Here is a 27,199-nt window from a genome sequence, read left to right on the forward strand (position 1 = left end):
GCCGTGCTTGGCAGCCACTGGAATGTAATTTGTAGGTTTTGAAGGAACTCCAGCACAAAGATGTACCCTATGGATGCAGTAGCATGTGCTTGTGTGCTTAATATGTGCAGTTGATTCGCAGCTTTGCTTGCTTACTTGTGGATGCTTGATCCTCGTTCTGGGAGTGGAGTAAGGTGAAAAGTTAGGCATGCTTAAATGTGCGCGAGATGGGTTCTCCATGTGTACTCGTAAGAAACGAGCTATACTTTTTGGTGGAGTAGTAGACACAGAAATGGAAGATATTTCAATGTTATGCATGTGCTTGACCTTGATGAATACAAAGGGCACGGAAATACATGGTGAGATTGCAAGAAGGGGGTTACTAGGAAAGAATAGTGTGGTTGGCATTGCCTTGGTGGACATGTATATCAAATGTGGTGCACTTGTTGCAAAGGCAAGAAAAGTGCTTGAGAAGCTTCCCACTCAGCATATTATCTCTTGGACTACACTCATTGCTGGATATGTCCACCAAGGGGCGAAGTCAAGATGCCTTAGGCCCAGTTCACATAAGGCGGCGGAAGAAATTTAAAAAGTGTAGAAGCCAACAAAAAGTTGCCATATGGACATTAGTGTTCACATAGAGCGGCGGAAGAGAAGGTTGAGAGGTGCCACATCGTGGAAGAAAAAAGGGAGTTTTGTTCCAACCCCCCCCCCCCCCCCCCTTGGAACAAACTTCTTCCACCCTCCAACTTGGCAAAAAGTGCCATGTTGGCACCAATCAACTCTTGGCTCTACTTTCCATGTTTTTGTTTTATTTTTTCTTCCGCCGCCCGAAAGGTTCACACTGGGCGGCGGAAGAAAATTAGTGCAGTCTTCCTTCCGCCCTCTGTGTGAACACTCGGGTGGCGGAAGTGTGCATTTTTTAACTTTTCCACCTGGAATTGCTCATTTTTGAGTGTGTTTTCCGCCGCTTCACTGTGAACTGGGCCTTAGATTGTTTCGAACAAATGCAACGCCAAGGAATCTCTCCAAATGCATTCACACTTTCTTGCATTCTTAATACGTGTAGTCATTCAAGTCTCATAGAGCGGAGGGTCAAATGTATTTTGCAAATATGAATGCAAAATATGGCATCAAGCCAGGTTTAAAGCACTACACATGCATGATTGATCTATTTGGGCATGCGGGGTGCCTTGATAAAGAAGATGCTATTGTATGATTATGGCGTGGCGTGGCGTGCCCTTTTTGGCTACTTGTTGCAAATGGCGAGATGTGAATGGTGGGAATGTGGCCCAGGAACAAGTTTGAAGAGTGGGCAAAGCGCCCATGTGAACGAGCACTAGTCGGGTGGACAGGTGGCCAAGGATAAGAAGTGTGTGGGTGTTCATTGCATGTACGCGGGGTGCCTGAGAATTAAGGAACGCGTGGAGTGCACACTAAAGAGTGCTAGCCGAGCAAGGTGGCATGTGGAGCGCACGATGAAGAGGAGCCAACAGGGTTAAGGGTGTGTGGAGTGCACAAGAAGGCCAGCAATGTCAGCGTATACGAGAGAAGCTGGTATAAAATAAGAAATTGCAATTTTTCAAAGGGAGAGGCAGAAAGCGAAGAGGGGGGAGGAGTCATTTTTTTGCATTTTTTGGGGGAGACCTGTGTGAGGCTTGAGAGCAGTGTGTGTGTTCGTGTTGTGAGTTTGGAGAGCAAGAGAAAGTTCGAACACGCTTGGGCAGTAGTTTGAGAAGGAAAAAAATCTCAGCATGCAGGCCTTTCATAGGAGTGAGGTGTGTGCCATATACACTTACATGCTTATGGGGGTTTGTTTGAGTTGTCTTTTCAAGATCCAGAGGGAGTAGCTGTCTTTTCAAGATCCATAGCCTTGGAAGAAGTGGCAACCAAGCAATAACGAATCTGAGTATCTCACCCTTCTACTAGGCCTCAAGCAATGTTTGGAATTTGGGATTACCAGGCTGGTAGTCAAAGGTGATGCTCTTCTTGTTATAAAGCAGTTGCTGGGTCTATGGCAAGTCAAAAAGGACAGCTTGAAAAAGTGGTTTTATAGTATTAAGAAGCTCTTGAAGAGGTTTGATGCTATTCAATTCAAACATGTTGCAAGGGGATTAAATCAAGAAGCAGATGAACTCGCTAAGAATCAATTAGAGGCAACTGTGGCTCCGCTTCAAGTCAAAGAAGCCCTCTACGGCGGGAAAGAGTCTCTCCAAGAGGTGGTTGATTTTTTGGAGACAGGTCAGTGCCCTGCGAATAAAACAAGTATGCAAAAGAAAGGACTTGTGATGAAAGCTTGTAATTACCAGTTAGTGGGGGAAGACCTCATGGTCCTAGGCAAGGACTACATCCTCAGGAGAGTTCCCTACAAGGAGGAAATAGGCCTCATCCTCAAACAATGCCATGAAGAATCTGGCCATCAAGGTAAAGAACAGGTAGTGTTTCGAATTTTAAGAGCTTGCTACTGTTGGCCTTCCATGGTAAGGGATGTTCATTACTGGTGTGCCACATGTCATGAATGCCAAGTCTTTCGTAATAAAAGGTTGACATCCGAACCTCAGAAGGCCATCCTATCTTTTGATGCATTCACAAAGTGGGCAGTAGATGCTGTGGGACCACTACCTAGGTCCAACAATGGAAAGAAGTACATAATAGTGGCTGTTGACTATCTTACCACGTGGATAGAGGCCAAAGCTGTCAAGGATATAACCGCCAAAAGAGTTGCTACTTTTCTGTTTGATCAAATCTACTGTAGATTTGGTGTACCCTTGGTAATAATTTCTGATAGAGGGCCAGGTTTTAGAAGTGAGATGGTTCAGTTCTTGTTGGATAAACTAAAAGTCCAGCATAGGTTCTCTTCTCCTTATTACCCCCAGTGTAATGGTCTTGTGGAAAACACCAATGCCCAGGTTATGAAAATGCTTTCAAAATATGTGAGCAAGAACCCTGAAGACTGGGATGAAAATCTGAACAAATGCTTGTGGGCATATAGAACCGCGTACAAAGTTTCCACCCACTACACTCCGTTTGAGCTTGTCTATGGGAAGGAGGTGATCTTGCCTATATAGGTGCAAGTTGATGCCTTCAAAATTCTACACAAATTTTAGAAGAGTGACCAAGAGATGTATCAGAATCATATCACCCAGTTGGAGCTACTGCAAATTGATAGAGAGAAAGCAACTGATTTCTATGTGCAAAATGCAATAAAAAGAGTGGAAAAAGTAAATGCAAATTTGCTAGAGAAAGGCATTGCTGAAGGAGATTTGGTTATGCGTTATGAGTCTAGCAGGGACTTTACCTTTCAAACCAAACTACGAGATAAGTGGAAAGGTCCTTTCAAGGTAGTAAAGGCTTTCCCAAATGGTACTTATCGGCTTTTGAAAGTCTCTATAGACGCCCGCTCAGGTATAGGGTCAATGGGTTCCGTCTGAAGAAATATTTTCAAAGAGCCCTGATTCCGGATGTGAATATGCTGGTGCTCCAGGAGGGCACGGAGTGACCTCCTGGAGTGACTTAAAGGGCAAGAATTTGTACATATTGTATATAATGTACATATGCGTGTTGTTTAATGAATGCAAACAATGTACAGAATAAAACCAAATTGAGCATGAATGCTCAATGTAGTGGGTGGGCAATGATGGTGTCAGTTTTTTACTTCCCAAGATTATGTAGTGTTATGATGTCCGAAGGCTAGGAATGTTCACTTGGGATGCATACATATGCCGTGCTTGGCAGCCACCACTGGAATGCGATTTCTAGGTTTTGAAGGAACTCCAGCACAAAGATGTACCCTATGGATGCAGTAGCATGTGCTTGTGTGCTTAATATGTGCAGTTGATTCGCAGCTTTGCTTGCTTACTTGTGGATGCTTGATCCTCGTTCTGGGAGTAGAGTAAGGTGAAAAGTTAGGCATGCTTAAATGTGCACGAGATGGGTTCTCCATGTGTACTCATAAGAAACGAGCTATACTTTTTGGTGGAGTAGTAGACACAGAAATGGAAGATATTTCAATGTTATGCATGTGCTTGACCTTGATGAATACAAAGGGCACGGAAATACATGGTGAGATTGCAACAAGGGGGTTACTAGGAAAGAATAGTGTGGTTGGCATTGCCTTGGTGGACATGTATATCAAATGTGGTGCACTTGCAAAGGCAAGAAAAGTGCTCGAGAAGCTTCCCACTCAGGATATTATCTCTTGGACTACACTCATTGCCGGATATGTCCACCAAGGGCGAAGTCAAGATGCCTTAGATTGTTTCAAACAAATGCAACGCCAAGAAATCTCTCCAAATGCATTCACACTTTCTTGCATTCTTAATACGTGTAGTTATTCAAGTCTCATAGAGCGGAGGGTCAAATGTATTTTGCAAATATGAGTGCAAAATAAGCACTACACATGCATGATTGATCTATTTGGGCATGCGGGGTGCCTTGATAGGGCCGTAGGGATGACCAAGAAGATGCTTTTGTATGATTATGGTGTGGCGTGGCATGCCCTTTTGGCTACTTGTTGCAAATGGCGAGATGTGAATGGTGGGAATGCCTCGTCTATATCTCCCACGGGGTGCAAGGCATGGAATCAATGGCTCCCATGAAAAGGCGGACCCAACGCCTTATCGGGGCCATTGATCTTAAAAATTAATCTCGGGATCCCGAGATTAATTTTTAAGTTCGAGATTAATTTTTCTGGATTAACGAGCCCGTGCCTTGCCTATCTAGGTTATAAAGAAATTGGAGCTCGTCTACTAGTGCTACAAGTCTCTCTCTCTCTTTGTCATATAGGCCCTATCTACTACCCATTGTGCATCTCTATAGAGTCCAGAGCTGTCCCGGTCACCCTCTCACTTTGGTACAACTGGCTGTGCATGTAAAAATTGCAATTTGTGATTTCAAAGCGTGATTTTTTCACAAACAATACCCTCTCTCATCCAGCGCACCTCTCTATCTTCTCTCACTAGCTCTCATACACATGGCAGCCCTCCAATAATCATAATTTTTGTGGTTTTGGGTACTTGGCAACTTAAAAAATGGAGGCTTTTGCACTCTGCCTGCAAAAGTGGTGGGTAAGCATGCCCAAATTATACACACATGACAACCATACCCAACTTTGAGCCCAAGTATGCCCAAAAATTAGCAAAAATACAAACTTGAAGACACAAATCAGCACACAATTCATGCATAAAATCACTCAATCATTCACCATCATAGCAGTAATCAACAAGTATTAAAGCTTACCATGAGCTGCCCACCTAACTACTATAAGTATGAGAATGATCAAAATAGAGTCTTCAATTTGATTAAGAGGGCTGACAAATTTGTAGAGCCTCCTGCAAAACCTAGTGTTGAATGCCAAATTGATCCTATGACTGGGCTAAAAACCTACAGTGATGATCTAGGCAATGTATATAAAATGTTGCCAGTGCCTCCTTGGCGCGATACAGAAGAGTCTAGGAAGGGGGGAACTCCACTTGGCTTTAGTCCCAAGCAAATCCCACCTCTGCCTTCTCAAGCTTTTTCAATTGAAACACAACCTCACACCCATCTACATTGACAACTATAGATACTATTCAGGAAAGGGCAATCCTCTTAGCTAGAATATGTGCCTGATGTGGAATTGACCATCTCATTACAAATTGTCCCTCCCAAGACAATTTGTTGAAATCTCAAGCAAACGTGCAAGAGGCTACCATCTATGAAGACAAGAGCTCAAAACCATTGCCAAAAGCAAGGTTAACACCTAGATCACCGCCCAAATGGCAAATCTTACCCCAAATGACTACGGATCTCATTCGATCCCAAATAATAGAGTCTAAGGAACAAAATGCAGAAATGGACCACACTAAGAGGGTCAACTATCAAAGACCTCTAGCAATGGAGACCAAGCCACACCCAGGCCATAACTCAAGTGTATACCATAACGAGGAAGATTCAACCTCATTGTCTATACCTACCAGAAGTACTGAAAAACCTTCTTTGATGGATGAAGCCGGTACAATAGGCAATGCCCACCAACATGAAGAACATAAAGTAGGTGAAGAAGGATCTCCAAACCCTGCATACCAAGGTCCACCATTAGAGATTAATCTACAAAAGGACTCGAGTGCTAGCTCATCAGCATGTATCGAATCACCAATGTGTCAAAAGCAAGCACTACCAACACATCACAAACCTGTGCAACAATTATTAAATTTGAAAATAAACCTAGAGAAAGAGGCAGGTGCAAGCTCAACAAGTATAAAGCCACAAATTCCAGGGGAGCTAACACATACAAAACTGTTAAAAGAAGCACAAGCTGCAAGTGACCAAGAAGACACATATGTCCCACCAGCAAGAATTGTCATGCGCCTACAACATAAAGATGGATCTCAACTTCCAAGGTTAGCTCTCATTAACATGAGTGCGGACAAGAACATGATGTCCCATCAAACTTGGTGCCTGTTAGGTAAGCCAACGACAACCAAGCTTGTTCAAAAATCTGTAAATGTGTTTGGTGAATGCTTAGGAGTCATTGAAATTTTCATGGAGATTGAAGATCACTTTGAGAAAGGGAAGTGTTTTATCATGGCTCCAGGAAACCTACACAAAGAGATAGTCCTTAGTCGAACATGGATGGCAAAGCGAAACTGTACGATAGGGTGGACACATCGTCATGTGTCATTTGTTAATGTAGATCAAGAAGTGGTGGTTGTAAAACTAGTCCAAGGTGTACGGGCAATGTCACATGAGATTTTGGAGTGCATAAAATATCTACCAAAAAAGCCTACAACCACTACTAGCGCATGCATGGATAAAGGGAAATCCAAGGTGGAATCGACCTCACCACCATTAGCAAGCTCACCAACAATCTCTATAGATATCCACAACTGTCTCACTAATCAACTCACAAAGGAGCAAAAAGCATCATCATCAACAATAAGAAATTCAAATGGGACACAATAGAAAAGCCACCAACGCAGTAAAGTCTATCAACCCAAATATCCATCACCAAGAGCACGCACACAACAACCATGATAAGTGTTGGTTCGAAAACCAACGGTGGAAGCACGCTGACTATGTGATGGGGACAGACACAGTTGGGTGGAACGTCAAGAAACGAACAAAATCAAGTCAAGTGGATGGCTTTCTACTCACAAGTCATTGGAAGCACAAGGATACAAGGAAATAGAGAGCCATGGCTACCAAAACCAGCGTGATAACAGTTCCAACAAAAGGACATCAACGAAAATGAACAACCACTCAAAAGATAAAGCGGAAGCACACGCAACCAAAGATGACAACAGCCAAATAATGCTTTGATTATTGGCCAGGCCAAGACGAATGGCACTTCTATGAAAGCATGGATCCCTAAGGAAAGACTAGCTCAAATGTCAGCCAAAGAAAGCAACAACTTAGTTTGGATCCAAGCAAGCAACACAACCTCTACGGCCTACAAGGAGTGGATTGTTGCACAAGCTCTCATCAGTACACATGGTTATTAAGAAGGCAAGTCACAAATTTGGCTACCGCAAGCTCTAAGGCAAAGTCAAGAAAGTAAGAAACACTCAACAAAAGAAAAGCCTCAACAATCCAGTAACATCAATCAATTGAGGCCAAATAAAGATGCTACAAACAACCTCCCAAGCTTCAAGGCCACTACATCACAAATCTTGCCTAGCGGACAACAATGGGTACCCAAGAGCTCAAAGCCTACACATTCACATCAAGTTTTTGCAATTAAGCTAGAACAAAGGTGGGTACCAAAGCATCATTCTGTTACTGCAGAAAAGGTAAACTTTGTTAAGAAGAAGTATATCTTAAAAGAACCATCCACAATAGTAAATTCTCAAGCATCTTCTTCTGAATCTCAGCACACTCAAGCAAGCAGCTCTTTTAAAAACCAACTCAAAGATGCAGTCTTGCATAGGAATACTTCTTGCTTGAGGTTTGAGCAATTGAACATCTAGGAGAAAGCTCATCATCTTCAGAAGTTACTATTTGGCAAGCAATCCCTGGTATGTTAATAGCTTCTCACAATTACTAAGCTATTTCTATCATATGTTATGATATATTTACTTAAAGCTAATTGCTAAGTCAAATCACCACCAACCAAAAATATTTGGTAGGCATAAGAGTCACGAGTTGGGTAGCCAAGCCAATAAATGAGCGAGGCGTCAGCCTCAGAGCTTCAAGTCTATATTAACTCTATGAATATGTATATGTATATGTATATGTATATGTATATGTAGATGTAGATGTAGATATAGATGTATATGTATGTGTGTGTGTGTGTGTGCATATGTGTGTGTGTGTGTGTGTGTGTGTATGTATGTATGTGACACTCCTCGACCAAATTCCTGATAGTTTGAGATATACAGGTTCTCCAAAAAGGGCAATTTTCCCACACTTTTAAAAAAAAGAAAAAAAGAAAACTCTCACTTTCTCAATCTTATCGTGCTAACAACTTTTGGTACCTTGTCACCTATTTTTGCAGGACGCCTGCTTTTCGGGGAGTCCTTTTCTCCAAATTTACTTTTCAACTGGTGTTCACTAGAAAAGGAATGGCAGCGCATGCACCTAATGGCATCTAGCTGTATGGCATGCACCTAACGAATTAACGCACCCGAATTCTTTAAATTGGGAGACCTGATTTGGGATGTGATTGGGAGTGTGATCGTGAGTGTGAGTTCGATTGAGAGTGCGAGTGTGAGTGAGATACATGTATCTAAGAAGCTCGGGGGTGGTTGATATGATCTCATTATCTATGATCTCATTATCTATTGTGACTCTGTGAATAAATAAAGAATTTTTAGCCTTTTATCCTTCCACTTGTGCACTCTGTTCTTCTCTTCTCTCTCTGAAAGTCTTTTTGTTGATTTGTGTGACATTTCCAAATTTTGAGCCACGACCCAAAATTGCCATAGGAAAGCCATCCACATCGCATCATATGTAAGAAAATGGTCAACCGAGTACTTTGCCAACCACGGCGAAGCTTTTCCCAAGGTTGATGGATTTCTTTGTGCAAAGCATCCAATACACCCGGTCGATTGACGACATATGCCTTGTCAAATTGTTGCACATGTGCATCAGGGTCTTCATGTGATTTGCCTTGAAACTTTGAATATATAACACTAGAATGTTATTCTACTTGGATGGACCTCCTTCCTTGTATGCACTCTGATCATGCTGTTGTACCATCGGAGGAACCAACGGTCCACACCTGTAGGAGTCGACGCAACCCCAAGGAACAACCGCCGTGAGACGACACAACTAGTGAATGAGTCAAACTCACCACCCGTCTCTCTACCTTGTGAGCATTGGGAGGAGGGCAAGAACTGCTATGCAGCCGTAATTCAGCATCACCGGTTGGGGTACGTCCATACTCAGTGGTCGAGGTGGAAGGTTGGTCTTCTGCCAAAACTTCGCCATCCTCCCCCGAACGACATCTCCGCCGCCGCCGCTGCCAACCAGTTGAAAGAACCACACCGAATCAGGCGGGCCCTGAAAACACGTGCACATTTATCAGATGTTAAACACTTCACAAATTGTACTCGCCAAAACAGACTGCTTGATCATTTGATTCATCAAAATTCACACACAGTTACATCCCTAGACTTTTACTTAAATATAGCTAGCATATTCGCAGACTTCTGCTTAAATATAGGTAGCATATGCGCAGATATGAACGGTTACAACTTTACATTACGCCCATTGTGATAATACATTGTGGTATATAACTAATTGGGATGTGCGGTTAGAGTTGTAACAAAGGTAAGGATATCATCTCCAATGTGCGTCATTGCAGGATCAAAACCTCGTTTTTGCATTTTGGAACGTGGGTGAAAATATTCTAAGTCCAAATTAGGGGACCCTAGAATCTAGGAAACATGGGAAGAGTAGCTAGGGGATGGGAAAGTAGGGGGGACTGGAGTAAACTAGGGAGCATAAAACACTAGTATCCCTAGTTTCTTAGTTTACTTTGGGTACCGAGTTGAAATTAAACTAGGATTCCTAGTTTATTGCGGCCCTAGTTTACTTGACCGGCCATCCGATCAAGTAACTGGCGGCCCTAGTTTACTGTGGCCCGAGTTTACTTGATCGGCGTGGATCTGAAACTACAGCTTGGGGGTGCCTTTAAGGCACCGGGAGGGTGACCGATATCTCTCTCGCTCTCTAAAGTACAAGATCTAGAGTTGGGAAAGCTGGGATTGTAAAAGCCTCTGTCTCTCTCTCTCTCTCTCTAATTTTCAAAAGCCATTACTTTCTTCTTCGTTGTCTGTCAAGAAAATTCGCTTTCGCCATATCTGCGATCTTTGCTCCTCTCTCTCTCTCTCTCTCTCTCTCTCTCTCTCTCTCTCTCTCTCTATCGTTGCCCTCAACCCTCCATACCTCTTACATGGTGCAAGAAGGCGGTCGCAATGAGGTTTTCTTGCGCAAGACACCGGTCTAACCATAGTCATCAAGGGGGCTAGCGTTTGCTGCAAATCTGGGGATTTCCTTTGCCACAGCCCTGGTGAGTCTCTCTCTCTCTCCCCCTCTCTCTCTCTTAGGGTTTTTGATTTTGGCATTCTCCTGTTCAATTACCATTGCTTGGGCATTCTTTATTCGAAAAGGTTCTGCGTGCATGCGTGCGTCTTTCTGCAAAATTCACTTTCGCCATAACTCTTCTTGATACGGCCATACTTGTTCATGCATACATCTTTCTGCAGAATTCACTTTGGCCATAGCTTCGATCTTCACTCTTCCTGATACGGCTTGCCCTTGCTGGCCATACTTGTTATCAGGACAAGTTTTTTTGCAGGTTCAGGCCATGGCGCTGGAGGTCGGCTTAAGTTCACATGCTGGTGTGCCTCGTTTGGGTTTTCAATTCGATCTTAGTCCAGAAAGGAAAGAACATTGGAAAATCAGACAAGAGGGTTTGTTGAAAATGGAGACACACGAGGTGTGTGCCATGGACGATAAGCCTCTCACTGCTCACCAGTTGAAATATGAAGTTACCCCGCCAAAGAAGCGCCTGATGATAATCCCGAAGAAAGGTCAGGGCTCAAAGATGGCCTTGTATGCTAACTATGGAACAGGTCCTTTGTTGGTGACAGTAGACCTTTTGGATACACTCCTTCAGAGGCTCACACACAGGACGTGTTGCTGTGGCAGCATTGTCAATTGTTTGGGAGAGATGGAGGATATGCCCTTGAAGATCTGGTCATCAAAATAAAGAGCTTATCTGTTAGAGCCAGCGCTACACAAGATGGAAATATTCAGCATGTTACTTCTCAGGGTCTAGTTCGTGTCCTTGTAGGTGAAGACAAAGGGGAAGAAGATGAAGTCGAATCAGATTTTTCTGAAGATGAGGAGGTTGATCATTTCTGTGATGAGGAGTTTAAGGGGGGCTTGCAAGAAGATGGGGAAGACTTGGATCTGAAGACCTTGTTGAAGCAGTATAGAGCAGCCAAACAGGAAGTCGAGAATGGTACTACTTTGGAAAAGATAACCATCACTTGGCTTGACTCTTTACTACAGCTTTCAGAATGTGGGCTTCTTATAAGAAGTTTACAGTCACCATCTGATTATGTCGTAATGTCAACCGCAAGCTTGCGGTCTGCATTGATGGCGTTTGTGAAGTCCAAAACCAAGACAGAACGAATTGAAGCAACCCACTTGTTTGGATCGTTGCTTTCAAGAGACTTCCTTTCTGAGACATTACATGCAACTCGAGTGGAAGAGGATGTTGATCTCAACAGCAACAAAGTGGATGAAACTCCAAACTTCTTTCTCCCTCAGCGACCTTCAGGCACTCTTACCATGGAGCAACCACTTTATGCCCCCAAAGCTTTTAGTTGCAACTGGAGCAGGTTGGAAGATTGAGAGGCTATACTTGATGATATATGGGAGGATCGAGAGAGATCCCTGCGGTCTTTCAAGAGGATGTGAGTAAAGCACCAGAATTGCTCACTATCGCAGTGACATTTTGGCGAAAGCAAGTCATGGATTTGAAGCAGAAAAGGAAGAGGAAAAATGAGAAAGCCAAAGCAAGAAAAAAGCCTCGACTACAGCAGTGATAAAGAAAGTTATGTTGCTTGCATAACAATAATGGTCTCGACTCTCTTACATCGAATATTGTAAGGATTTTGTATAACCAAAGATAGTGAAGGGTCCGCGATCAAGGAAGTTATGTTTCTTGCATAACAATAATGAAGGGTTCAATATTGATAGGATTTTGTAAAGTAGTAACCACAGAACTTAGGTAACAAAGCATCTCTTACCTTGAAGACAGTTAGGTTTATGCATTTACTGTTTATAAGCTTCAACAGATGTGCAAATTGCGAGGGAGAGTGCATCATATTTTGGTACAGCAAAGCACAAGCTTAGTATGATCTTTTCTCTCATCTTTTGCTTTTCTTCCTGTCAACATCCACTGCTAGCATCTGCCCTTGCCAAGATCGTGGAAGAGAATGGGAACAGGTCAACTATCGGTAGAGATGAAAGTGCAGTACGCCAGCTTTTAAGTAATTCTACCTTGTATGCAGTGTTTCTTTAGTGACTTTTTGATTCAGTGAATCTTCATTGAAATAAAGTTTGTGGGCTCATCTGTACAAGGCTAGAATAGATGTAAAAAAGTGAGACATGAGCTGTCACATGATGTCTTATGACTGGTGCTGTTTGATGCTGCTTTCTGGTTTTTCAATTCCATGCCACATTTGCAAGAGTGTCTACACACTCGGCTCGGATTCATCCTTTAAGTTGCCAATCTTCCCTGGATCTTGCCTGATTGCAAATTCTTCAACCCCTCTCCTTGATCTCTACTTGTGCTGGAATCGACATAAGACAAGAGGAGCTTGTGTTGATTTCAGAGTCTTTGTTTGCAGATACTGCCCTTCATTTACATGTTGACCAGTTTACTCTTATATATTGCAAAGATAGTTTGAGAGACTTGTGTTTATCTGATATCCTTCTCACTAGTGCTGAGTCTTGTACATCAAGTCCTTTTAGCTTTCATATGGTGTCGGCTGTTATGCTAACACTTGCTATAGATGGAATAAAACAGCTGAGTGTTTCTATGGTTATGTGCAGACCTCTAGGGTCATTACTTAGGCTATATGGTCATTTCATTTTCTCAGGAATATGGTTTATATTATTGAGTACGCAAGTGAGCTCTTCTACCATGCTTCGGCTTTTGCGGGCATGGTGGATTTCAATATGAATTTATAGCCCTGTTTTCCCGGAAGAGAGAGCGAGAGAGAGAGGATTTGTAACAGGCCGCTTATGTAAGAAATTGAAGAACATCCGTGGCAGCTCAGGATGCGCTCTGAAGGCAGTTGCACATGAGATGTGAAGCCTGCATGCAAAAAGTGCCATCTTGCAGAATGGTGAATCAGTCCTTAAGTAGAATGGTGAATTCAGTATGGAAGATGTATGCAGAATAATCCCAGAATAATCCCATATTGGGAACATGTCATCTGCGGTTGGTTGACAGCTTAGAAGAGGAAGGGACAGCTATGTTCCCATGTTGTTGTTCACGGTGTGTGTGGCTCTTGCCTTTGTAGGATCAGGCCTCAACCTGTGGCCTTCCACCTTTGTGGCAAGTTTGCACGTGTCATGAACGCTATCCAAAGATCACAGATGTGTGCCATGAGGCCCCTATTTAGAAAAAGAGATGCTCCCCGGTGAGAGCGCGGGTGTGTGAGTCCTCTCCTCATTAGAAAGCAGGAGATGAAAGCTTGTTAAAAAAACAGGACATGAAAGTAGAGGATATTGCTCTTGTGGCTTTATTCAAGGCTTGTGCCTCAAGGAAATACCTGCATAGAGGAAATACAGTACATGCTGATATTATAAAAACAGGATTGCTTGAAAAGGTATCTTATGTTGCAAACACTTTGGTTAGCATGTATGCAAAATGTGGTGCTCTTGCCATAGCACATCGTGTGCTTGAGGAGCTTCCTGCTTGTAATGTTGTTGCTTGGTCTGCGCTTATTGCTGGATATGCTCGAGGGATAGGGTCATGATGCTCTTTACTGTTTTGAACAAATGCAACGAGAGGGCCTCGCACCAAATGCAGTGACCTTTAGTAGTGTGCTGAAAGCCTGTGTGGTGGCTGCATGGTTGATCTTTTTGGGCATGCTAGGCATTTCGACAAAGCAGTAGCGGTCATTCATAGAATGCCATCTTTTGATCATCTCATAGTTTGGACTCGCATGGTGATCTTTTTGGGCGTTTTGGGCATTTCGACAAAGCAGTAGTGGTCATCATAGAATGCCATCTTTTGATCATCTCGCAGTTTGGTCTGCTCTCATGGGTGCTTGTATAGGAAATGGGGAGAAGTGAATATAGGAAGATGGGCCTTTGAGCATGCAGTACGAGTCGATAAATGTGATGTCGCAGCTTATGTCTGTATGGCTAATATTTACGCAGCTGCTGGCATGCATGAGGATGCCCAGAATATTGAAGCCATGAGAGTAAGAAATAATGCATGGAAGGAGCCAGGGAGTAGTGTGTGGAGTGATGTGAATGAAAATATTAATATATTCATGGTTAAGGATGCAAAAGCTATGCGAAGCTAGATGAAAACATGACACAGGAAGGATGTTCCTCAAGTTTGCAGTGGGCTTCACATTTTGATGGTGAAAAAGAGGAAATGCTTTGTGGGCATTGCAAGAAGCCGGCTATTCCCTCCTCTCATCTCAATGAGCCGGTACATATTTGTGCTGATTGCTATGCTTCCACATCAGTTTTATCAAATATAGAGAAGGGAAGAATTGTGGTTACAGATTCAAACCACTCTAATGGTCTTGAGAGATGTAAATTCTTTGGTAATACCAGTAAGGATCAGGTTTAAGAAGTTTAAGAGGGTTCCCTCAAGGTGCCCTCTTCTCTGTTTTTAGGAGGCATTCACTACACAAAGTTCAGGGGAGCGAGGCTTTTGTAGGGATATTAGAATAATCTTATCGAGGACCTAGCTCCTTAGTGCACTAACCAAATTCTCATCTTTGCCAAAGAAATACAATGATGGATTCTGAAATATTTTTACACCTAAGCTCTCAATTTCTATCTCCTAATTATTTTCAAGGGACTTTATCTCAACCATAAGTAGAGACTTCTATCTTGTGCAATATGTGCAATTGGAATTCTAAGATAGCTGCATCATTTCATGTTGAGAACCAAGTTTTTTCTAATAAACATGGGATCTATTAATGGCATAGGGGAAAATGTGAAGAGAGTGCTGGCTCATGCAAGGGCATTGTCTTTAGAGCTTGTAGAGAGTTGCCTCTTGAGTGTAGTGATAATGCACCTCAATCAAGGTTGTATTAAGGCCTCAAATTTTATGTTTCAAGGCGTTCATAAAATTTGTATGTTTCCTTATGTATAGTTCTTTAAAAACTTTTAAGTTTGTTTTCTTACTTCCCTTCATTTATGCTTAAAGGTTTCATGGTTTTCATTCGTTTGTAAGGTTGTTGCCTTTTTCTAAAAGCCCGATAATGCCATTTTTAAAGGTACCAAACAACCCCGAATTGGAGGTTTCCAGAAAGATTGCAAGCACATGTCCACTAACGTAGAGCAACCCCTCTCTCTCTCTCTCTCTCTCTCTCTCTCTCTCTCTCACACACACACACACACACACATGTAACCAAGTCTCCAGAAGAGCTCACTTGCGTACTCAATAATATAAACCATATTCCTGAGAAAATGAAATGACCATATAGCCTAAGTAATGACCCTAGAGGTCTGCACATAACCATAGAAACACTCAGCTGTTTTATTCCATCTATAGCAAGTGTTAGCATAACAGCCGACACCATATGAAAGCTAAAAGGACTTGATGTACAAGACTCAGCACTAGTGAGAAGGATATCAGATAAACACAAGTCTCTCAAACTATCTTTGCAATATATAAGAGTAAACTGGTCAACATGTAAATGAAGGGCAGTATCTGCAAACAAAGACTCTGAAATCAACACAAGCTCCACTTGTCTTATGTCGATTCCAGCACAAGTAGAGATCAAGGAGAGGGGTTGAAGAATTTGCAATCAGGCAAGATCCAGGGAAGATTGGCAACTTAAAGGATGAATCCGAGCCGAGTGTGTAGACACTCTTGCAAATGTGGCATGGAATTGAAAAACCAGAAAGCAGCATCAAACAGCACCAGTCATAAGACATCATGTGACAGCTCATGTCTCACTTTTTTACATCTATTCTAGCCTTGTACAGATGAGCCCACAAACTTTATTTCAATGAAGATTCACTGAATCAAAAAGTCACTAAAGAAACACTGCATACAAGGTAGAATTACTTAAAAGCTGGCGTACTGCACTTTCATCTCTACCGATAGTTGACCTGTTCCCATTCTCTTCCACGATCTTGGCAAGGGCAGATGCTAGCAGTGGATGTTGACAGGAAGAAAAGCAAAAGATGAGAGAAAAGATCGTACTAAGCTTGTGCTTTGCTGTACCAAAATATGATGCACTCTCCCTCATAATTTGCACATCTGTTGAAGCTTATAAACAGTAAATGCATAAACCTAACTGTCTTCAAGGTAAGAGATGCTTTGTTACCTAAGTTCTGTGGTTACTACTTTACAAAATGCTATCAATATTGAACCCTTCATTATTGTTATGCAAGAAACATAACTTCCTTGATCGCGGACCCTTCACTATCTTTGGTTATACAAAATCCTTACAATATTCGATGTAAGAGAGTCGAGACCATTATTGTTATGCAAGCAACATAACTTTCTTTATCACTGCTGTAGTCGAGGCTTTTTTCTTGCTTTGGCTTTCTCATTTTTCCTCTTCCTTTTCTGCTTCAAATCCATGACTTGCTTTCGCCAAAATGTCACTGCGATAGTGAGCAATTCTGGTGCTTTACTCACATCCTCTTGCAAAGACCGCAGGGATCTCTCTCGATCCTCCCATATATCATCAAGTATAGCCTCTCGATCTTCCAACCTGCTCCAGTTGCAACTAAAAGCTTTGGGGGCATAAAGTGGTTGCTCCATGGTAAGAGTGCCTGAAGGTCGCTGAGGGAGAAAGAAGTTTGGAGTTTCATCCACTTTGTTGCTGTTGAGATCAACATCCTCTTCCACTCGAGTTGCATGTAATGTCTCAGAAAGGAAGTCTCTTGAAAGCAACGATCCAAACAAGTGGGCTGCTTCAATTCGTTCTGTCTTGGTTTTGGACTTCACAAACGCCATCAATGCAGACCGCAAGCTTGCGGTTGACATTACGACATAATCAGATGGTGACTGTAAACTTCTTATAAGAAGCCCACATTCTGAAAGCTGCAGTAAAGAGTCAAGCCAAGTGATGGTTATCTTTTCCAAAGTAGTACCATTCTCGACTTCCTGTTTGGCTGCTCTATACTGCTTCAACAAGGTCTTCAGATCCAAGTCTTCCCCATCTTCTTGCAAGCCCCCCTTAAACTCCTCATCACAGAAATGATCAACCTCCTCATCTTCAGAAAAATCTGATCCGACTTCATCTTCTTCCCCTTTGTCTTCACCTACAAGGACACGAACTAGACCCTCATAAGTAACATGCTGAATATTTCCCCTTGTGTAGCGCTGGCTCTAACAGATAAGCTCTTTATTTTGATGACCAGATCTTCAAGGACATATCCTCCATCTCTCCCAAACAATTGACAATGCTGCCACAGCAACACATGTACCCTATGTGTGAGCCTCTGAAGGAGTGTATCCAAAAGGTCTACCGTCACCAACAAAGGACCTGTTCCATAGTTAGCATACAAGGCCATCTTTGAGCCCTGACCTTTCTTCGGGATTATCATCAGGCGCTTCTTTGGCGGGGTAACTTCATATTTCAACTGGTGAGCAGTGAGAGGCTTATCGTCCATGGCACACACCTCGTGTGTCTCCGTTTTCAACAAACCCTCTTGTCTGATTTTCCAATGTTCTTTCCTTTCTGGACTAAGATCGAATTGAAAACCCAAACGAGGCACACCAGCATGTGAACTTAAGCCGACCTCCAGCGCTGATAACAAGTATGGCCAGCAAGGGCAAGCCGTATCAGGAAGAGTGAAGATCGAAGCTATGGCCAAAGTGAATTCTGCAGAAAGATGCATGCATGAACAAGTATGGCCGTATCAAGAAGAGTTATGGCGAAAGTGAATTTTGCAGAAAGACGCACGCATGCACGCAGAACCTTTTCGAATAAAGAATGCCCAAGCAATGGTAATTGAACAGGAGAATGCCAAAATCAGAAACCCTAAGAGAGAGAGAGAGACTCACCAGGGCTGTGGTGGCAAAGGAAATCCCCAGATTTGCAGCAAACGCTAGCCCCCTTGATGACTATGGTTAGACCGGTGTCTTGCGCAGGAAAACCTCATTGCGACCGCCTTCTTGCACCATGTTGCCACCGCCTTCTTGCACCATGTAAGAGGTATGGAGGGTTGAGGGCAACGATCGAGAGAGAGAGAGAGAGAGAGAGAGAGGAGCAAAGATCGCAGATATGGCGAAAGCGAATTTTCTTGACAGACAACGAAGAAGAAAGTAATGGCTTTTGAAAATTAGAGAGAGAGAGAGAGAGAGAGAGAGGCTTTTACAATCCCAGCTTTCCCAACTCTAGATCTTGTACTTTAGAGAGCGAGAGAGATATCGGTCACCCTTGTCTCTACAGGCCCGGTGCCTTAAAGCCACCCCCAAAGTAGCTCAGTTGGTAAGGTGTTTCGTTGTCAAAACCCAGGTTATATGGGTTCGAACCCTGCTGGCTACCCCGATTGATGTGCCTTGCCCCTGATTTGTGGGATAAGGGGGGTCCCATGGATACTAAGCCCGTCTCTTCTCTAATGCCAAACTTTTTATAAAAAAAAAGATCCACGCCGATCAAGTAAACTCGGGCCACAGTAAACTAGGGCCGCCACTTACTTGTAAACTAGGGCCGCCACTTACTTGATCGGATGGCCGGTCAAGTAAACTAGGGCCGCTCCAGTCCCCCCTACTTTCCCATCCCCTAGCTACTCTTCCCATGTTTCCTAGATTCTAGGGTCCCCTAATTTGGACTTAGAATATTTTCACCCACGTTCCAAAATGCAAAAACGAGGTTTTGATCCTGCAATGACGCACATTGGAGATGATATCCTTACCTCTGTTACAACTCTAACGGCACATCCCAATTAGTTATATACCACAATGTATTATCACAATGGGCGTAATGTAAAGTTGTAACCGTTCATATCTGTGCATATGCTACCTATATTTAAGCAGAAGTCTGCGAATATGCTAGCTATATTTAAGTAAAAGTCTGGGGATGTAACTGTGTGTGAATTTTGATGAATCAAATGATCAAGCAGTCTGTTTTGGCGAGTACAATTTGTGAAGTGTTTAACATCTGATAAATGTGCATGTGTTTTCAGGGCCCGCCTGATTCGGTGTGGTTCTTTCAACTGGTTGGCAGCGGCGGAGATGTCGTTCGGGGGAGGATGGCGAAGTTTTGGCAGAAGACCAACCTTCCGCCTCGACCACTGAGTATGGATGTACCCCAATCGGTGATGCTGAATTACGGCTGCATAGCAGTTCTTGCCCTCCTCCCAATGCTCACAAGGCAGAGAGGCGGGTGGTGAGTTTGACTCATTCACCAGTTGTGTCGTCTCGCGGCGGTTGTTCCCTGGGGTTGCGCCCTCCGATGGCACAACAGCATGATCAGAGTGCATACAAGGAAGGAGGTCCATCCAAGTAGGATAACATTCTAGTGTTATATATTCAAAGTTTCACGGCAAATCACATGAAGACCCTGATGCACATGTGCAGCAATTTGACAAGGCATATGTCGTCAATCGACCGGGTGTATTGGATGCTTTGCACAAAGAATCCATCAACCTTGGGAAAAGCTTCGCCGTGGTTGGCTCGGTTGACCATTTTCTTACATATGATGCGATGTGGATGGCTTTCCTATGGCAATTTTGGGTCGTGGCTCAAAATTTGGAAATGTCACACAAATCAACAAAAAGACTTTCAGAGAGAGAAGAGAAGAACAGAGTGCACAAGTGGAAGGATAAAAGGCTGAAAATTCTTTATTTATTCACAGAGTCACAATAGATAATGAGATCATAGATAATGAGATCATATCAACCACCCCCGAGCTTCTCAGATACATGTATTTCACTCACACTCGCACTCTCAATCGAACTCACACTCCCAATCACATCCCAAATCAGGTCTCCCAATTTAAAGAATTCGGGTGCGTTAATTCGTTAGGTGCATGCCATACAACTAGATGCCATTAAGTGCATGCGCTGCCATTCCTTTTCTAGTGAACACCAGTTGAAAAGTAAATTTGGAGAAAAGGACTCCCCGAAAAGCAGGCGTCCTGCAAAAATAGGTGACAAGGTACCAAAAGTTGTTAGCACGATAAGATTGAGAAAGTGAGAGTTTTCTTTTTTTCTTTTTTTTTAAAGTGTGGGAAAATTGGCCTTTTTGGAGGGCATGTATATCTCAAACTATCAGGAATTTGGTCGAGGAGTGTCACATACATACATACATACACACACACACACACACACATGCACACACACACACACACATACATATACATCTATATCTACATCTACATATACATATACATATACATATACATATACATATACATATATATATATATATACATATTCATAGAGTTAATATAGACTTGAAGCTCTGAGGCTGACGCCTCGCTCATTTATTGGCTTGGCTACCCAACTCGTGACTCTTATGCCTACCAAATATTTTTGGTTGGTGGTGATTTGACTTAGCAATTAGCTTTAAGTAAATATATCATAACATATGATAGAAATAGCTTAGTAATTGTGAGAAGCTATTAACATACCAGGGATTGCTTGCCAAATAGTAACTTCTGAAGATGATGAGCTTTCTCCTAGATGTTCAATTGCTCAAACCTCAAGCAAGAAGTATTCCTATGCAAGACTGCATCTTTGAGTTGGTTTTTAAAAGAGCTGCTTGTTTGAGTGTGCTGAGATTGAGAAGAAGATGCTTGAGAATTTACTACTGTGGATGGTTCTTTTAAGATATACTTCTTCTTAACAAAGTTTACCTTTTCTGCAGTAACAGAATGATGCTTTGGTACCCACCTTTGTTCTAGCTTAATTGCAAAAACTTGATGTGAATGTGTAGGCTTTGAGCTCTTGGGTACCCATTGTTGTCCGCTAGGCAAGATTTGTGATGTAGTGGCCTTAAAGCTTGGGAGGTTGTTTGTAGCATCTTTATTTGGCCTCAATTGATTGATGTTACTGGATTGTTGAGGCTTTTCTTTTGTTGAGTATTTCTTACTTTCTTGACTTTGCCTTAGAGCTTGCGGTAGCCAAATTTGTGACTTGCCTTCTTAATAACCATGTGTACTGATGAGAGCTTGTGCAACAATCCACTCCTTGTAGGCCGTAGAGGTTGTGTTGCTTGCTTGGATCCAAACTAAGTTGTTGCTTTCTTTGGCTGACATTTGAGCTAGTCTTTCCTTAGGGATCCATGCTTTCATAGAAGTGCCATTCGTCTTGGCCTGGCCAATAATCAAAGCATTATTTGGCTGTTGTCATCTTTGGTTGCGTGTGCTTCCGCTTTATCTTTTGAGTGGTTGTTCATTTTCGTTGATGTCCTTTTGTTGGAACTGTTATCACGCTGGTTTTGGTAGCCATGGCTCTCTATTTCCTTGTATCCTTGTGCTTCCAATGACTTGTGAGTAGAAAGCCATCCACTTGACTTGATTTTGTTCGTTTCTTGACGTTCCACCCAACTGTGTCTGTCCCCATCACATAGTCAGCGTGCTTCCACCGTTGGTTTTCGAACCAACACTTATCATGGTTGTTGTGTGCGTGCTCTTGGTGATGGATATTTGGGTTGATAGACTTTACTGCGTTGGTGGCTTTTCTATTGTGTCCCATTTGAATTTCTTATTGTTGATGATGATGCTTTTTGCTCCTTTGTGAGTTGATTAGTGAGACAGTTGTGGATATCTATAGAGATTGTTGGTGAGCTTGCTAATGGTGGTGAGGTCGATTCCACCTTGGATTTCCCTTTATCCATGCATGCGCTAGTAATGGTTGTAGGCTTTTTTGGTAGATATTTTATGCACTCCAAAATCTCATGTGACATTGCCCGTACACCTTGGACTAGTTTTACAACCACCACTTCTTGATCTACATTAACAAATGACACATGACGATGCGTCCACCCTATCGTACAGTTTCGCTTTGCCATCCATGTTCGACTAAGGACTAAGTTTCATGGGACATCATGTTCTTGTCCGCACTCATGTTAATGAGTGCGGACAAGAACATAATGCGACCAGGCCCTTAGCCTTGTAACCAGCATGGAGCATCATTTCACTGGCAATATTTCTAGCTTAAAGACTGGATTAGCCAGTTGTGGCTCACTCCTCTTGTAATCAAGCAATTGGTCTGGAATACATCAATTGTCCCTTGCATTAAGTCTCTCTCCCTTCCTCTCTCTTTGGTGCGGGTCGTCCCTGGTGCAATTGTCTAATTGGTCCCCGTGGTACAGTCCAGGACTGTCATCACAGTTGTCTTACCTGGAAGTCTCGAGTAAGGTGCTCAGTGTAACAATGGCGATCCTGCTGGCTGGAAGCTTCAACTATGGAGGACCATGCAGACAATCACGCGGGAACCAGCACCACGGTACTAAAACGATACACCAGGACTACTAGAAAAAGAGCTGTCGACAATATCAAAGAGGTCAGACCAGCTGAGGAGCAGAATCAGCAACCAGCGCCTTTTCAGAGAACCAGCTGAGGAGCAGAATCAGCAGACAGCAAGTTCAGAAAAGTCAGAGTCCAATGGAGATACTGACGACTACCAGCCGCAAGATCAGGGACACCAAGATCAACCGCGGAAAAGAAGAAGCAGCGATCTGCCAGAATTCGAAGGGAAGAAAGGCAGGGACCCCCAAGTTCATGTCCAGGCCTTTGAGAATTGGGCGGAAGGCAGGGGACTGCCCAGAGGAGAATGGAGGGTGTGTTTCCCTCAAACTCTACTCAGAAATGGTATTTCAACTACCCACCAGAGAACCTGCCCACTTACAAGAAAATGTCCAAAGCCTTGGTTGAAAGGTTCAAAGATGAAAAATCGGACGAAGAACTGCTGGGACAATTGGGAAAAATAAAGCAAAAGAAATCCAGTGTCAGACAGCTCGTCGAAGAAATTAAGGATTTGGCCAGGCAACTATCGTCGCCACCAAGCAAGAAAAGTCTGAGAGCTTGGTTTTTGAATGGTACAGCATTAAAAGGTCTGGCTAAATCGGAAATCACCAATCCGACCAAGACGTTTGAAGAGCTGGTGGAAAGAGCAGTCAAGATGGAACGCAAGGGGAGTAAAAAGCACAAAAACCAAACGGAAAGCTCCAGTTCATCGAGTTCAGGATCAGATAGCAGTTCAGAGGAAGAAGAGACTGAGAAGGTCAGAAACCTGAGAGTGCCCAGTCAGATTGTCGGTACCAGAGGTCAGATTGGCAGCAGCAGTCAATCCAGGGTCACTAGGGTCTGCTGTTGAGGCAATGCAGGGGCCACCGATAAGGAATCAGCGGCCGCAGTACGGACAGTATACCAGACCCCCACCCAGAACACTAATTTGCTGCTGGGACAGCCTGAAAGAGGGCCATCTTGCCAAAGACTGCCCTGAGCGGCTGACTCATCAGCCACATCCAAATGTGCAGAGGTGGCGGTGGTCACCAGAGCACAAATCAGAGAGCTACCCAGCTCACCAAGAGCAGAAACAGCAGGAACAGAAGAAAAATGGCAGAAGCTGAAGCAGGAGGCAGCACTGGTCACCAAAAATTTGAAGAAAGGAAAGCCAATCCTGGAGCTCAAGGAACCACTAGCGGCAACCCAGGTGTGGGTCAAGAAGTCAGACTTACACCAGGGAGACAATGCAGTGCATCCTGAAACCTCAGTGAAGACAGTGCAACCTAAAAATTCAGAAAAAGGAAAAAAGCATGAAGAGCCCCAGTATGGACTACGGAAGGAAATGTCAGAAAGGATAACGAGGCTATCCTTAGAGCTGTCCAAACTAATACAGGTCATGCCAGTGCTGGATAACATGCTAGAGAAAGAAGGATTCAGGGCAGCCTATGAGGTCAGTCGAACAGGCTTGAGGGATGACCGAGCCAGTGATTGGAGTGGAATGTAAAATCAGAAAACACTGGAAGCCGGTGGAAAAGGCCACCTTGGATGGAGGGGCTGGAGTAAACATAATGTCAGAACAGGTGAGAGCACGGCTCGAATTGAAAATCAGACCAGCACCATTCAAGTTAAGAATGGCAAACCAGATTGTGAGTGACAGACCCCTTGGGAATGGTAGAGGCAGTCCCAATCAGGATTGGGGGAATCAAGTTCGAAACCTCATTTCTAATCCTGGAAGTGGGAGATTCCTATGATATGCTGCTAGGGAGACCATGGCTGAGAGCAGCGGAGGCGGTACATGATTGGGGAACCGATGAACTGACCATAAAAGATGGCAGTAAAAAGGTAACCATCACCACTTCAAAAACACGGGTCCCCAAAGCTGATAGACCAGAAGAGGTCTTTATCTCGCAGAAACAAATGACCTCTGGGAGAAGCTAAAGGCCAGTGACATTGTTCCAGTGGCAACACTTGATTTAAACTGGTGACTGCTAAACTGAAGCTGGCAGCTCAGCAGGATAGATTCCCAGCATACTTCCAGGGTCAGGAGGAGGGACTCAGACAAGTGAACATTCAGGCCAACCAGGAAGTAGCTGGAGATGAGGTGGAGGGACTAAGGATGAGAGGAAATGTGGATAGAACAGTTAGAGTGAATAAGCAACTGCCAGATGAATTCAAAAGGGAGCTCTTGGAACTGTTTGAAGAATTTGAAGATGTGTTTGCCTGGGATCACACTGAACTGAAAGGGATCGACCCTCGGGTGTGCCAACACCAGATCCCTCTAAAAGCTGATGCCAGGCCAGTGAGGTTACAAAGATACAGAATGAACCCAAATTATGCAAAGAAAGTCAGGGAGGAGTTGAATGCTCTGCTGAAAGCTGGGTTCATCACTGAGGTGGAAAGCAGCGATTGGTTGTTTCCAATTGTGGTGGTCCCCAAGAAGAATGGCAAGATAAGGGTGTGTGTAGATTTCAGAAAATTGAATGATCAGACAATCAAAGATCCATTCCTGTTGCCATTCACGGACACCATGTTGGACCAGATTGCTGGCTATGAAATGTATAGCTTTGCTGACGGATACAGTGGGTACAACCAGGTCAGTTTGGCACCGGAGGATAGAGAGAAAACGTCTTTCGTACTGAATGGGGGGCGTTTATGTTCCTAGTGATGCCATTCGGATTGTGCAATGCTCCAGCCACATTCCAGAGGGCCATAATGATGATCTTCTCTGAATATCTGCAGAAATTCATGGCTATCTTTGTAGATGACTTCACGGTGTATTCCAGCAAGGCTGCACACCTGGAATGCCTAAGGAAGATGCTCACTAGGTGCCGGGAGAAAAGGGTTTGTTTAAACCCTTTCAAGTTCCTGTTGGGAGCATACAAAGGGACGGTGCTGGGACATGTGGTGTCCAGCAAAGGAATTGAAATGACAGAAGACAAGGTAAAGGCCATCTTAGAAGCAGTACCACCCAAAAATGCCAGTGAGGTAGCAAGCTTCTTGGGCTACGTGAATTTTTACAGAAGATTTGTGGACAAGCTGGCGGAACTGGCCACTCCGATGTATGCGCTGACCAAGAAGGAGGTAACATTCAGCTGGGATGAAGAATGCCAGAAGGGGTTCCAGGCTATAAAACAGCTGGTGTCAAGCAAACCCATTCTAAGGCAGCCCAACTCGGACCTGGTGTTCCATGTGCATGTCGATGCATCAGGAAAAGCACTAGGAGCAATTCTGGCCCAGCCAGAGGGGGATGTTGACTTCCCAGTGTATTTTGCTAGCAGAAGGTTCTCAGAGGCTGAACAAGCATACACCAAAACTGAGCGGGAAGCATTGGGCATGGTATTCTCAGTTCAGAAATTTCGCCATTATTTGATGGGTAATTTCTTCGTGTTTTATGTAGATCACCAGGCCTTGCTTTACTTAATTAACAAGGTGGTTATTCAAGGGAGACTGGCTAGATGGATGCTATTGCTCCAAGAATTTGACTTCAAGGTAATCCACAAGCCAGGAAAATGCCATTTTGGGGCAGATTTCCTGTCCAAAGAGCATCACCAGAGGAACAAACAACCAGCCTTCAGGCTGATTTACCGGATGCTATGCTGTTCAGAATAGAACTAGATACAGATGGATCAGAAATTGCCCAGTACTTGCGCGCACACGGGTGAGCTACCAATGGGCTGGGATATGAAAAGGAAGAAAGCGTTGATTCTCAGGGCCAGGAATTACACCTGGGCAGCAAACGCGCTTTACAGGATGGGAAGGGATGGGGTCTTGAGAAGATGTGTCCCTCTGAAGGAAAGGGAGGAGCTGATAAAGGAAGCACATGAAGGAGAAGCAGGAGGTCACATGGCCGGAGAAATAACAGCCAGGAAAATGTTGCAGGCCGGATACTGGTGGGAGACTATGTTCAAAGACTCCCAGGAATGGGTGAAGGGGTGTGATGTGTGTCAAAGAACAGGCAAACCATTGGCAAGCCACATGGGGCCACTACATAGTGTTCAGCCTCTGGCACCGTTCATGAAATGGGGAATTGACTTCATGGGACCCTTCAGGAGGACGACTGGAAAGCACAAGTACATTGTGGCAGCAAAACAGATTATGTGACAAAATGGGTGGAAGCAAAAGCACTCACAGATAACACTGCGAAGAAGACCGCTGAGTTTCTCTATGAACACATTATCACCAGGTACGGCTGTCCTCTGGAATTGGTCAGTGATCAAGGCACTCATTTCCTGAATGAAACCATGGAAGCTCTCACTGAGGTGTTTCAGACCAAGCATCGAAAAGCCACCACATATTACCCCAGGTGCAACGGTCAGGCAGAAAGCACGAACAAAACTTTGAAGAGGATACTGACCAAAATCGCTCAGACTGCTAAAGGGTCCTGGAACATGCAACTGCAATCAGCGCTCTGGGCGTACAAGACGGCCTTCAAAGTAACCACCAAGCAAACACCATTCAGATTGGCTTTTGGGCAGGAAGCAATTGTACCTTTTGAGTTTACAATTCCAGCCCTGAGGACTTCAATAGAACACCAACTGGACCTCGGAGCCAATCTTCAGGACAGGTTACTGTGCTCAAAACAACAACTTGGGAAAGCCCTCACCTCAATT

The 27,199-nt window shown here is 43.7% G+C and overlaps 2 long non-coding RNA genes across 2 annotated transcripts; both read right to left on the reverse strand.

The window, feature by feature from the left end:
• Positions 1-400: 400 nt before the first annotated feature.
• LOC147606482 (uncharacterized) lies at positions 401-4,959 on the reverse strand. The gene is made up of 3 exons (XR_015264983.1): positions 4,413-4,959; positions 968-1,171; positions 401-529 (listed from the first exon to the last, which is right to left on the reverse strand). It is a non-coding gene; the product is annotated as an uncharacterized LOC147606482 (long non-coding RNA).
• A 183-nt stretch (positions 4,960-5,142) lies between these two features.
• On the reverse strand, positions 5,143-27,199 carry LOC147606483 (uncharacterized). The gene is made up of 3 exons (XR_015264993.1): positions 27,078-27,199; positions 26,719-26,970; positions 5,143-6,034 (listed from the first exon to the last, which is right to left on the reverse strand). It is a non-coding gene; the product is annotated as an uncharacterized LOC147606483 (long non-coding RNA).

This window comes from Cibotium barometz, chromosome 57 (assembly GCF_041138505.1).
Source record: "Cibotium barometz isolate CiBa-2024 chromosome 57, ASM4113850v1, whole genome shotgun sequence".
NCBI classification, from domain to species: Eukaryota; Viridiplantae; Streptophyta; class Polypodiopsida; order Cyatheales; family Cibotiaceae; genus Cibotium; species Cibotium barometz.